Consider the following 10,860-nt stretch of genomic DNA (forward strand, 5'->3'; position numbering starts at 1 on the left):
CTCCATATGGAGTAGCCCCCGAGCCTTAGGTTGAATCAAAGAATCAAGCTGAGGGTCAAACTAACCTTGAATCTTTCCTTCTTATCCTTCGAGTACTTTCGAAAAATAGATAGTCGATGCCACGTGTCTCACAGCCCCCGAGCCTTGAATCCAAAAAATTTTTCTTTTTGGAAAAAAGGATCCCAAAGATGGTGGCAAAAATGTTCCTTTTGAAAAAATAAAGTCCAAGAGGAAGCAATTAGCAAAAATTAGACTCGAAACCCAAAAAACCTCTTTTTTTGGGACAACTAACCCAGAAAAAATGGTGAATCAAGTAACGGCCCAAAAAATCTGCCAAAAAACTGCCTGTATCCAATTAATCCCATTGCGCGACGCTTCATCTTTCACACAGTAAACCACTGCCTGAACGCTGGTTATTTAACCCCGCGGTCAGTTAGGGTTTTTCCTGTGCCTTCAGATCTGACACCGCCACCAAAGAAAAACAAAACCCCAATTAGAGTTTGACCTGCCTGAACCCTTCCGCCGCCCAGCGTAGTCGAAAATCTTCGAGCCCGCCACCATAGCCCCCGAGCGCTGAGCGAACAACTCGTGGCTGAAAAGAGTTGAAATGGCGCCGAAAAAGACCGACCAGAAGGACTTGAAAGAAGCGCAAGCAGCAACCGGCGAATGGTCAATTAGTAAGTGTTCTCGCCATAATCTAGCAAATTTAGTGTTGGGAGGTCTGCTTCAGGAGAGGGATCTCATCAATTGGCGCCTTCCCTTTCGCGATCCATTTCCCAGATCCGTGATCAGGCCCTCGGGACTCCGGGTTTTAACGACCATGTCGTCCACGTAGGCCTCCACGTTCCGGTGTAACTGATCAGCGAAGCACATCTGAATTGCCCGCTGATAGGTGGCGCCAGCGTTCTTCAACCCGAAGGACATCGTCTTGTAGGCATAAGTTCCAAACGGGGTGATGAACGCGGTCTTGATCTGGTCTTCTTCCTTGAGAGCAATCTGGTGGTAGCCTGAATAACAATCAAGGAAACATAATAGTACACAACCTGCGGTCGAGTCGACTACCTGATCGATGCGAGGGAGCCCAAAGTGATCCTTAGAGCAATGCTTGTTGAGATCGGTATAGTCGACACACATTCTCCATTCTTTATTTTTTTTAATACAAGAACGGGGTTAGCTACCCACTCTGGGTGGATCACTTCTTTAATGAATCCAGCCGCGAGGAGTTTGGCTAGTTCCCGTTTGATAGCCTCCCGTTTACCAGGGGCAAAACGGCGAAGTCGTTGCTTCTTTGGTACAGCTTGTGGGTACACGTTGAGACTATGCTCGATCAGCTCCTTAGGCACCCCTGGCATATCCGATGGCTTCCATGCGAATATGTCTCGGTTAGCCCGCAGGAAGCTGATGAGCTCGAGTTCCTATTTGTCACCCAAGCCTGCGCCGATGATGGCGGTCTTGGATGAGTCGCCTTCTTGGAGCTGGATCGTCTTGAGAGCTATCTCGCCCATCGACTTGACGCCTGATTGGCTCGCCTTCTTCGTCGGGATGTCTAGCTCGGCTTGAGAGAGTTGCTGTGCGGCCGCGAGTACTTCAGCGGAAGCATCTGGCACGCAGGAAGTCGATGCATACTGGATGGCCTCTTGATTGCAATCATAAGACTTCTTCAAGTCGCCTCGGAGCGTGAGCTCACCACTGCGTCCTGGCATCTTGAGAAGCAAGTAGACATAATGCGGCACCGCCATGAACTTGGCGAGCGCCGGCCTCCCCAGTATAGCGTGGTAGGAAGATTCGAATTGGCCACCTCAAACTTGATGAACTGGGTTCGGTAGTTCTCCCTCGTCCCGAAAGTGACTGGGAGAACGACTGTTCCAAGCGGATGCGCGGCATTGCCAGGGACAATACCGTAAAAAGGAGCTTTGCTCGGAGTGAGCTTGTTGGTAAGGTCCAGACCCATCTTCTTCAGCGTACTGACGAAGATAAGATTGAGTCCGCTCCCACCATCGATAAGAACCCGAGTAAACTTGACCTCTGCGACCACGGGATCCAGCATCAGTGGGAACTTCCCAGGCTCGGAAAAGCTGGTCCATTGATCATCACGGGAAAATGATATGGGGACCTCCGACCATCGGAGTGGTCGTGGTACCGCCGGTTCAACTGATAGAATCTCGCGTAGCAGCAATTTCTGTTCCCGCTTAGAGCAAAAATCTTCGTCACCGCCAAAGATGACGTTGACGGTCTTGGAGGCATCCTGGAATTTGGGCGTCTCAGATTTGTCATCCTGTTCCTCGTCTTCGGGCTCTTTGCCCATCGACTTGTTCTTCTTGCCGTTTCCAGGAGAGCCAAAGGTGCGCTTGAGCTGAAAGCAGTCGATCGCTGCGTGTTTGGAGTTGACACACCACGGGCCCTTCTTCTGCAGGAGTTTTTCAAACTGCTCCTGCGTGGTCGACTTCTTGCCCCGCGGAGGACGGTCCACAGCCGCGACGAGATCGTCTGGCTTGCGTTTTCGGGAAGAACCCGAAAAGTCCCGCTGGCCTTTGTCAGCCCGGTCTGACATGTGCTTCTGTTCCTAAGATTTTTATCATGGATTACATGTGCTAAGTAGAAGCTATGGGAATAGATTCAGCTATACACATCAACAGAATCATCCCTGAATAAATTCTAAAGATTCAATCAACATAGTACAAAGGTACTTCAAATCTTTGGTTAACAATCAATACTGGGTCTACAATTTTTACACAGATCTACACATGGTATGTACATCTCATGTTCCAAAAATCACAGGCAGCACAAGCATAGATCATGAGATACAATTAAATCACTCATTTCCTAACAATTAATCTAGAGTACAAAATAAACAGAACTAAATTAAGTGCATAATAGAAAACTTGTAGATATTGACTAGTATAACTCAGAACAATTGAGTTTGCTATTTTTAGAATTTTCTAAAAATTTCTAGGAATTTTCAAAGTTCACTAAAATAGATTTGAAAGACTCAGACTACTTTGCAGAAAGGACCCTAGAACTTTTCAAATCAAGGCAATCAAGTCCTTGGCCGGACTTGACAGAGGACAGGGGAAAGGCGGCGGCGTTCTGGCGAGGGAAGTCGCCGGCGGCGAGGGGCCAGGGGTGGAGGAGTACAAGGAAGTAGAGAGGGACCTCGGGCGGCGTTCGGGTAGAGCTGGGGTGGTCGGAGGCGGGCCGGCCACGGAGCTCTGCTCCGGGCGGCGGCGGCAGGTGGCGGCGGCAGGTGGCGGCGGTGGTGCTCCGGCGGTCGTGAGCAGCGGGGAAGGGTTCGGGGAGCTTCAGTGCGCTGTGGCGAAGCTAGCTGCGAGGTCGATCGGAGCCGAGGAAGGTCGGGGAGGGGTGCTCCACCGTGAGCAGGGGGCGCATGCGGTGGCACCTCTGGCACGCGGGCTGGAGCTCGGCCTGGCTCAAGGAGAAGCGTAGCAGGTGCGGGGCGAGCCGAGGCAGCCTGGAACACAAAGAATTGCAGCGGGACGGTGGAGGATGGCCGGAGATTAGGGCTCGACGTGGAGGTCTGAGCATCGTGGCGAAGGGCACTCCGGTGGCTGACAGCTCTATTTGAAGTAGAAAGGAGAAGAGAAGCCGAGTGCGGAAGAGAAAGGAGAATATGTTGGCAACTTGCACACTGGCTTGAGTAGAAGGATGAGGAAGCAAGGGCACAGTACGGAAGGCGGCGGCAAACAACGGCCGGCAGGGCACGGCCGAGCCGCAGGACCGCGTGGCGGCCGTGAAGGATACCAGAGGGGAGGGCTAAGGCGGTGACCTAGTGCCGAGGCGACGCGTGGAATGGCGTAGAGGCTGGCACATGCGAGGCAGAGCGGCGGCACAGCGGTGGCAGGGGCGGCGCAGAGCCCGCAGAGAAGAAGCAGGGGAGGAAGAAAAGGGGGATGAATCCAGGGACTGGTTTGCAAAATAGAGAAATCTTAGGGGCTTAACGGTAAACCATAATTTTCCACAAATCTAGGGCTCAAATGAGAAAATGGTAAAAACAAAAGTTGCAGTACTTTTCAAAAGCTACAACTTTTCTTTAAGGATTAAATTCAAAAACTCAAATTATCAGGTGTTATTTTGAACCTTGGACTAAATTCAAAACTATAAAGTTTTCTTATCCTCATGAGTGTAAAATTCATAAAGTTCAGGACCTATTTGCAAGTTTTCATGTAATGTCATGATGACTTACATTATTACACTTTAACCCCTAGTAAATTTGAAAGTTGCTTTTGTAATTCAAATACTTGCATAAAAGAGCTCATACTTTTGAATAATTACACCTAGGTCCTTATCTTCACAAACTTCACTCAACTTCACACAATTTAACACATACATTTCAAATGAAACTTTTGGGTAAATACATATTTTTTTACAAGGGGTAAGGTAAGAAAAATGTGTTTGCAAAACCACCCTTCACATGTTTTGAAGTTACCCCCCATCCAAATATATTTTGCAAAAACAACCCTAATTTTTCCATAATTATAAAAAATACCCCTTATACTTGCATTTAAGTTTTTAAAAGCTTCACATAAACACACACAAGCTTTACACTAATAAGCACATACTTCACACTAACAAATAATATGCCTAGTTTACAGGAACTTAACTGTCACACTATCGACCCTCGAATGGCCGATAGAGCCTTATCGGGACTGCAGTGACCGACAGAACGGATCACACTGGCAGGCAGTTGGGCCACGTGGACTGTCGGTCCGACTGGGTGTAGTCGGCCCCTAGCTCGCTGATAAGACCTTATCGGTTTTTGGAGGGCAGACTGGCTCTTTTTTTACCGCGCCCTCTCTTCCTCCTCACCTTTTACTCTCTCTCCTTTTACCCTCCCCCGATGCATCTCGCCGTCCCCGCGCCTCCCAAGCCACGCTGCCGCTCACGCCTATCTCCCGCCACCCCTCCTGGGCCCCGCCGCCCACCGGACTCCCGCACCTGCCCGACACCTACGGCCACTCGCGCCTGTCTGCCCACCGCCCACCGGCCTCCCGCGCGAGCTCTGCTCCCGCCAGCGGTCGCGCCACGCCGGTCCCCACCCGCCGGTAGCCGTCTGCGACCTCCTGGCGTGGGGACACGCCTACAGGGGGCTCTACGCCCCCGCCCACCCATTGGCCCCCGCGCCACAGCTCGCCTCGTGCCGGGCCGGTAGGTAATATTTTAGTTTTTGTTAATTATAGTTAGTGTATATATTAATGTGAGATAGGTAAAGGTAGTCTTTGTTTAGGGTAGTAAATTAGTTTAATATTGCTGATCCTTTTAGTATTAGAAATGCATATTAGATTAAGTCTGGATGGTAGTTTAAATTGTGAAGTTGTTTGAATAATTAATAAACTTTTACGTATCAGTGAATTGCATGTTAGTGTACTTGAATAGACGAGTATGTAATATAATCATAGCTAAGTAATGACAGTTGGTAATAGAAAAATGTACTAGCGTATAGGTACTTAATTATTTAGATCTTAATGTAAGAGTAGGATGTTATTACTAATATTTTGATTCGGGATAAAATAAGTAGTCGAAAATTCGATAGTCATTAGTGTCTAACGTTAGATACAGTAATTTATTAGCAGGGATGGGGCCAGAAGTAGTGAATATCCGAGTTCATTAAGGCAATGGATTTATCACGTATTGTGACTCTAGGGTAGACTTAAGCCAGTTTCAGTATGTGGATACAATTATAAGCAATACGTTACAGATGTGACATGCAGATGTTTTAGGTTGGGTGCATAACTTTCTGCAAGTGAACCCAATGTGATGAGGATATCACCATGCTGGATACACCCGAGATTTAGTCTTCTACGAGTTACAAGTCGTCTCCAACTTGGTCTTCACGTCCGGTTCGGACTCAGCTGACCACCCTGAATGGAAACACTGATATCTCCTTCATACGACGTCGAAACAAGACGTTCTTTGATGCGTTGGAAGAAGACAACGAAAGATTTCTTTTGGTTCTTGTTCAAGCTCCAGAAGATTCGTAGATCATTCTGTGTGACCACGATAAGGTGCTGTGTCACCTACTTTGGGCCAGGCCAGCCTTATATCGTGTCGGGCCTTAAGCCCAGGTTGAGGACGCCCCAACTAGTTGCCCTCAACCCTAGGACGTTCCCCTTCGATATAAACTCAGTAGCAGCTGTCACATTAGGGTTTGGGTTTTGTTTAGTTCTAGTTTTCCATCGAGAAACAGATCTCTTTCATTATAACTTTGATGTCGAGTCCTTTTGCTGTGAATCAGGGCCCCCACTATGACGATTAGTCCTTTTGTGATCAGAGCTTGAACCCCATACTTGTCTTTGCTTCATACATATCCGCAATTTCAGATTGCGCGCTTATACTTTCTTGCTTGTGTTCTTCGATTCGCTTGCAGGGAAAAGCCTTATTGGCGATGTCAATCGAGTTGTGCTTAGTTGATAACCAACGGAGCAGCGGTGTAACGGTTGCAAGGGTTCGAATCGTGTCTGATTAGAAGCCTGTATCGCCAACATCGAGTTCTACACCAATCGAATCTATCGTACCTATCGGAAGATCGGACCAGTGCTACATCACAATGTACTGAGGTTGAAAGTTAGTGGTGTAGTCACAAGAAAACGTGAGCATGGCAGGCGGTGGTTACTATACGAGATGAGGAACTCGAAGTGCTGGCGTGCGTTTATGGATATGGCTCTGTACAAATTTAAATTCCCTCCTGTGGTGCTTGTTAAGCAAGAGCAGTCACAAGGAAACAAGCATGAGCCATGGAGTTGATGCAAATGAGGAAGTGGTTGAAACCGAGTGGACGAGTGGACCTATGAACAGGATATGGAGGGGGAGCCGCAACAGATGGTCCATGAAGATGAGGTTGGTGGTGAAATGATTGTTGATTAGGGCAAATTGGATGAGACGATTGTCGATGAGATGGAGTTGGATGACGAGCAGTACAGAACATTCATAGAAGGCAGAGATAGTAGTTTTTTTTACAATGAAACAATCATCCCTGAGGAATGGAATAACTTTTCAATGCATGGGCAGACGGTTAATGACGGGCACGATAGTAACTGGGTGTATGATCAAGTGGAGATCACGAGAGGTTAGATGTTTCATGACAAGGTGCACCTGCAGCATGTAGTTAAGAGGTGGGCTTTCTCGGAGAAGAAACCATTTAAGGTGGTAATTCCAACCCGAGGACATACAATGTGAAGTATCTCTCCCCTATCTATCCATGCTCGCCGGCATTTGAAGAAAACGACGACCTCCATCCATCCCCTCGGTGCACATCTGCACTAATAGTTCTCACCAAGCATGTATTTTGACCAATCTTCTCTGCGGTTATCGTATCCTCTAAGAAGATTTTCATTGGTGAATTCACGCTTCCTCTCCACTGGAAACTCATTCACTACTTCCTCAAAGAAATCAAGACCAAGAGACCCCTCCCACACAATGGGAGGTCCCTTCCTTCCCCCTTTGCTCTCCCAGTGCCCAAACCCTTTCCACTAGACAACTTTGCAGACATTGCTACTCCAACGGAATTCTCGTTTTGAAGTTAGTAACAACGCATCCAGCAATGCCTATATATAGGCGGAGGCCGGTTTAGAACCCGTTGTGTGGAGACGTAAATGCACCTGAAAAGGCTACGCCTGTATCACTAAAAAGTCTATTTCGATGCTAAAAAGTCTATTTTGGAGGACATTGAAAAGACTATTCAAAATTAGACTGCAAAGGCTATTTCAAATCAGACTGAAAAGTCTATTTGAAAACACACTAAAAAAGCTAGATTCTTTCACACTTGTAATTTCAATATCTATCAAAGTTAGGGGTTGCTAATGTATTTTACTTCTCATGATTCGTTGCGAATTAGAGCTAAATACAAGACTGCATAGTTATATTTATTGAAAATAGATCGACACATACGTGTTATCTACAATAAATTCTATATAAAAATTTCAACAAGGTAAGAACTCAAAAAAAACTATAAAATAGGATCTGTCGGCTTCTACAAGGCCGATAGGCAAATCGGCTCCGCAAAAGCCGATTGCCTTGTCGGTAGGCTGTTTGCGCCGATAGGTTCAGTCGGCCCACCAGGAACTGACATGCCCTATCGATGCTGACAGGCCTGGTCCAGCGGAGCCCGGTGGGCCAGGTTAGATGGCATATGGGCTGTTGGGCCTTCAGCAGCCGATAGGACTCCTTTTAGCAATTGGGTAGCTGATAGGCTGCTATATCTGCAATTATTTTTTCGCTATTTATTTTTGCAATTTTCCATTAAAATACTATTATTTAAAAAAATCGGAAGGAACGGCGCCAACAGCATCCTACAGGATCCACTTCTCCGATACCGGCGGCGATCAGGATATTAGACTTGTCGAGAGCCGGCGGCGGCTTGCTGCTCGGAGAGGTGGTGGATCAGAGCAGCAGCAGCACGGGAGCGGGAGGAAGGTGGTCGCCGGCCAGCTGCCTTTCGTTATTTATTTTCTTTTTTGTATGTAGTACAAAAAATATTTAGATCACTTTTCAAATAATCAGTTGGGTGTTTTTTTAAAAAAATTATCTGGATAGCTTTCATGATATGATGGGGGAAAAGTTTAGTTGCCCATCGAAAGTGAATATCCTTTTTATTTTGAGAGGAAATGAAAATTTTCCAAAATCAAACGGTTCCAAAATTTGATGGGTAAAAATAACTGCATTTTGGGATTGGGAGGCAAATCCGACTTCCGTGATAGTTGAGGAGGTGAAAATGAAAATCTTTTTTCTTCTGAGAGGAGATGAAAATGTTCCTTGCCGTTTTTGTCTTACTGCGATGGCCCAACGAGCTTAGTGAAGCGCCACTCTTGTGGTGTAATGGGCTCGCGTGCATTTGCATGGCCCAACAAAGTAGCCCAACCGTAGGGGCCATGGTATCCGGCCCGGTGTGTATCGATCGCGGCGGAGGCCGCCTCCCGTTCCAGGCGGCAGCCGCCGGTTCTGCAAAACTCTGAACCCGCCGAATACCTGATTGATTACAATTTACAAACGCTGTTCAAAGAGGAAAAGAAAACGAAGGAGAAGTGCTGGTTCACCAAAGCACGGCATGTCCTTTGTTACGCGCTGGACAGTGACCTGCTGCATCTCAGGTGTTCCGTGTTCGTGGGCACAGTCATAGCCTCACAGCTCACCTGACGGCGGTCCAGGTGGCTTGCCACTGCCAGCTGAGTGATGGTCAAAAACTCAAAAGTGACGGCGTTTCAGGCTGGCCGGCCGGCCGGTACGGCTCCAATGGAACTCGTTTAGGCCCCGTTTGGGAGAGCTCCGAGCTCTGGCCGGCTCCGGCTTCGAGCTCTCCGAAACGGAGCCTTACTGTCGGTAAATTTTAAACTCCCAGCGATCCAGTACAAACAAAACTAGAAAACGTAGAAAGCAATGATCCATCAAGGTGGGCAACGACGGACGAAGTGACCATCTCGCCAAAGCACCGTCGATCCCTACAAAGCAGCAGCGATCCTTGTACCCGGCTGATCCTGTATCAGTATTAAACTACGCCGGGTCAGCCCCTGAGTGGCAGGTGACAAAGTGAAACCGGCGCCTGAAAGAACGAGAAAAAACACAGCCGCCGCCGCCGCTTTGACCGAGATCTCCGTTCTCCTCAGCTTCTGTAGCACAAAAAATGATCCATCTGGGATCAGATCATCGAAAGACATGCTCGCCCTCTCTTCTTTTGATAAAGAGCAGGGGGGCGGGAGAATCCGGTCCTCTCCCTTTTTCTCGCCCTCCTCTAGGATAAAGAGCAAAGGATAGGTTTTGAACGAGAAGATCCCTAGGACTGTGCGGAAGGAAAGGAATGTGCTCCCTCCCCCACTACAGTGACGTCGAGCGCAGCACTTGGCTTTGGTTAGCTCTAGAGGAACAGACACATGGGGCAAACTGGCAAAGTTCTAATGTCAGGTATAGAAGAACCGGCAAGGTTTTCAGAGGAGGCAAGATGGGCAGTGTTTGTAGCTGTAAACGTGACTTGTTTCATTGTTTGTAGGGACCAGAAGCATGCAGCATGAGCGTTCCGGACGTGGTCATTTGTGATTTGTTAGTACTGGTTTTCTCTCTCAAATGGATCGATCTTGCCAGAGCCTAGGACGCCAGACATTCCCAACACATGCAAACAATGACCAAGTGCCTTGTTCGATTAGCCGTGAAAGAATATACTGATGGCACAAAAAGTGATTCCAAAAGCTCACTTGGGTTACGTCTAATCACATCCATCCGATCCGGGCACAGTCCGTCCATGGCCGTAGCGCGTGAGGCATCCACAAGGTTCCATCTGATGGGCTTCACGTAATCTTGAGACCACATACACACCAATATATTCCATGTCTTTTACATTGATATACAAACTGTAGATTGTCAAAATTACTAAAACCAAACTGGATGAGGTATGAGATAATTGTTTTAAAGAGACAATCATAGCTTGTTCTAGGAAACACAGTAGCTTTTGGTGCCTGAAAAATACATGAAACGATAAAAGCAAATAATAAGCAATCGATGTGGATACTGTAAATGCATTTAGCTCGCATCTCCATATACTACACCAGCTCAAGCCCAAACAAAATACATTTCATAGGAAAATGATCCACATACAATCCACTAATATACTCTGGTACAGTGAAGTTATGTTCTGAACCCCTTTTGACTGAAACAGAAGGGAACAGACCTCTACTGATTTTTTTTTTCAACAGATGCCTCGCAGAAGGGTGGTAACGTTTCTTTGTTCTATCGACCATCATGACAAATTTCGGTAGGACAAACATCTCCTCAAAGAACGGCGACGATCATAGGGATGTTCAAAACCCTAAACCGGCCAAACGAGTCCAGAGTGGATGTGGGGAAAATGCACTAGTTCTC

This window comes from Panicum hallii, chromosome 9 (assembly GCF_002211085.1).
Source record: "Panicum hallii strain FIL2 chromosome 9, PHallii_v3.1, whole genome shotgun sequence".
Taxonomy (NCBI): Eukaryota; Viridiplantae; Streptophyta; class Magnoliopsida; order Poales; family Poaceae; genus Panicum; species Panicum hallii.